The following is a 3894-nucleotide window of genomic DNA, read 5'->3' on the forward strand; positions in this document are numbered from 1 at the left end:
AGAACACAGGGAGATTACACACAGGTGGGAGACACAGCTGGGAGTGATTAACATGACGAGACCAGGGAGGCAAACTGAAAACACTCACATAAGACGCAGACCTTCACAATAAAACAGGAACACAAGGGGGGGAACAGGGTAAACACCAATTAGAGGAGAACAGAACCAAAATCGCGAAGAGAAAACACAAAACGCTGGGTCAAAAGGACCCAGGATCATGACATTTCTTCAGTGCCTAGGTATGAGTGTTCCACGCTGCACTGTACAGCATACACTATGTTGTTGAGTTTGTGTTTTGTCGTTGGAATGAACATGTTTTTGTCTGAATGTATGGCTGGGTCTAAAGTACACTGAGATGTCATGCTTGGAGAAGACACTCCTAAATGTTTTTCTGATAAACCTACTACACTGTAAATTGTAATTCTAGATGTTTGTTATTTCAACATATTATTCTATATCAGTTTGACGATAGATGACTGAAGTTGTTGTTATAACAGAATTACAAGTTAAAAACGTCCCAATTACACCAAAAAAAAAAAAGCTAACTTGAAAACTCATATCCAGCTAAATCAGCAACTTGTGTGAACTTGACAATGTGGGTAAGTTGAGCACAGCAGGATTCAAAACTGTCCCACGTGACTGCTATTGAGGTGCATCATGGGGAATTGGCAGTTAACGGACATGCTCACTTTACTTGGATGTTTTCTAATCGTCTTCTTTGGAATATGCTTTCAAGGTGAGTAACATTGGTTATAACTATAAGGAAAGCGAGCTACAAAAGTTGGAACATGTTTTGAATTTATGGCATGACGTGGGTTTTCTCTTTTACTGAAATGTTTGCTTTAGCTAATGTAACTTTAGCCGACAAGGTCCAGCTTGTGTGTCATGAACAAATTTGACCTAATAAACTGACACATGGCCTTTTTTATGGGTTTAATGTGGCACTGACCAAATCACAAGTATTGTGCCACTAGCTTTAAGGTTGTGCACTCAACCACTGTTGCGATATTAGCAAGCTAACTCAGCTAATTAATAAAGCTTATTTCATATTGTCTCTGTACTTGTAACAACAGGCTGTTGTATTTTGGTGGAAGTTCATTTTGGCAGTATTTCCAATAACTGACTGGGTTCAAAAAGAACTTTTTGGCAGGACTGCTATGCATGTTGTCATCTGTTTACCCCTATGTAATCACTTAAGTTGTTATTAACTGCTGCATGCTAAGCTGCAAGAGTGCACTGAGGATTGAGACAAAATATGGTCTACAAACAGGCATTATATTAGTTTTTATCAGATAGTCCTCCAGTGTGTTTATTTTTTGCTTTAATTATATTGTGCAGTTATTTGTTACCCTGAAATGCTTTATGCTTAACAACCGCTCACTCTTTTAACTTATTTTTGAACTCTTGTGATCAGTATGACTAGTTTGTGTGAGTTTCCATACTAAAAGAGCTGTAGTGATAAAATAATTGGCATGAGAGACACTGATTTTTGGCATGATATACTGCAGAAGTTTTCTTTTTTTTTTTTTTTTGCATAATTTACCTTTTAATTAAACTGCATTCCCTGTATTGTAACAAAAATAACATTGTTTATATGTCAGAAAATTAGCAGACATGAATAAATGGCGAAAACAATATAATTATAACATATATTTTTATTTGACTTATTTTAGGTCTGTGAAGCCAAACTTGATGCTAGGTATTTATTTTTGTCAGTGGAGTCAAATGGTAAGTTACAATTTGTGCATTTTGTCATACTGGAAACACCACAGATTATATTGTAACTTAATAGCTCTGTAGAACAAATGATATAAAGACTGTAGTGTCAGGGTACTTCTTAAAAAGTAATATTGCACTATTGAGGATCGCATGCAGGTGGCATAAACTAAATATTCAGACGTGCTACCAACAAATGATTCATTAACAAAAGCAATGGAGCAGACTGTTTAGGTTCTTGTGGTTGTAATAACATCCATAACTGCAGGTTTGTCATTAATTTGTTTTCACAGGTCTAGATGATCACATCTGACTTTGTCATTTAAATGAGGTGGACTTGCAAACTTTGCACTCTTTTGGGTAAATTGCTGTCCACTACATATACACAGAATGTGCACAGTATTTCAGATATAAAAAGGGAGTATGTAATGGACTTGCTGGCTTTAATGTAAAAAGCCTGTTGTGTAACTTTAATGAGGCAGTTGGACTAAAGCAGTATATTGCTTATCAAGGTAAACATCTGAGGAATAAAGAAATTGTTACTTGTCCTTTTACTCAGTGTTCTTTTAATCGCACGTTTACTAAAGTTTTACATCACATAAGTCATTTTCACAATCAGTGTTGTGAAACCGGTGTTGTAGGGTCCTGATTACTCCAAGTTTGTATTCTGGTAGGAGTCAAAGAGGAGATACTGGTCTATGTGTGCGGTAAACTTCAGTGTTGTGGGCTCCACCCTCCTCAATCACAAACAAATATCCTATCATGGTTCTGGATCTGTGACCCAGGGTTTATGTGTTTGGAGTGTTCCTAGTTTTTATTGTCTAAGTTTATCCATTCAAAGCTTTTCCATTTTTCCATTTATAGCTGTATTTTTAAGTCTTCTTAGATTTGTTTTCTAGTCTTTAGGTTTTTGTTATCATGCGTCCCCATCCTTGCCCCATATTTAGTCAGTCTTATGCATGCGTTTTCTCTTTTCTCCTCAGTCACATTTTTAAGCTTGAGGGTCTTGAGTCTAAGTCTGTGTGTTTCTTGTCTTATTTTAGAAACCTTTTGCCCTGTATGCCCTGCTTCGCTTCCCCTGTCCCTTTATGTTTGATTTGTTCCGCCTGTGTTCCCAACTGTTGTTCGTCCTCTGTGGGTATTTAAGTTGGGTTTAGTATTATAGCAATAAAGTAATACATGACATATCCTATGTATCTTCCCTGGTGAACTTTGTTTCTAACCACTGGGTTGTTTTGAACAGTGAAGGCTTCTACTTGACCCAGATACTTGCATGACACTTGGGTCATGCACGTATCTGTTAAGTGGCTAGGTGCTGTCAGTTCGAAAGAACCAAAAGCTTTACTTTTTGCATACTCCATGAAAAGGTTGGCCACAATGGGTGACATCCATGCTTTTCCCTGTTCAAACCCTAACAGTGTGAAACTCTTATAAGAGGTAAGGTAGGTCTTAGACAACAGAGCCAGAACTATCTTGCTGTAGTCATTTTCTGGCAGTCTCCATTGGCTCAGTTGTAGGTATGCAAGTGATGAGTAAGACCACATAGGACACTATGTTTTCATCTTGCCTGGAAAACCTAATGTTTTGTTTAATTGAAATTTTTAAGTTGACTGAACTCAGTTTTTATGAACTTATTATTTGAACTCAATTTAACCCTCTGGGGTCAACGGATGCGCCAGCACGATCTGATATCGTCGTGTTGGTGTTGTTCCCAAAGCATCATACTAAATCTTGTTCCAGGATCAACATTGCAAGTGACCAATCAGAATGTTGTGATGTTATACTTTTGCGACTTCGGGAAAAACTGCCATAAAACAAAAAACTGTACTTAAGCTGCGAGAAACCGCCTCTGTCCGCCGATTAACGGACCCTGACCCTAACCCTAACTGTAACCCTTTAATAAACGGTAAGCAGAATTGATATTGTCCTTGCAACATTAGAATTTCATAAATGCACAAATGGCTTGGCGAGCAAAAGAATAACGTCACAACTATGTGATTGGTCACTTGCAATGTTGAACCTGGAACATTTTCATGATGATCTGGGAACAACACCAACATGACGATATCAGATCATCAGGATGCGGCGGCACGTCAAAATCACATGACAGTGTGTTTGTTGGGCAGCTTAGATAATGTCACTTCAGAAAAGAATATCGCCCATATGGTTTTCACTGCC

The sequence above is a fragment of the Pundamilia nyererei genome, unplaced genomic scaffold (genome assembly GCF_000239375.1).
Source record: "Pundamilia nyererei isolate P.nyererei 1_Seehausen unplaced genomic scaffold, PunNye1.0 scaffold00767, whole genome shotgun sequence".
NCBI classification, from domain to species: Eukaryota; Metazoa; Chordata; class Actinopteri; order Cichliformes; family Cichlidae; genus Pundamilia; species Pundamilia nyererei.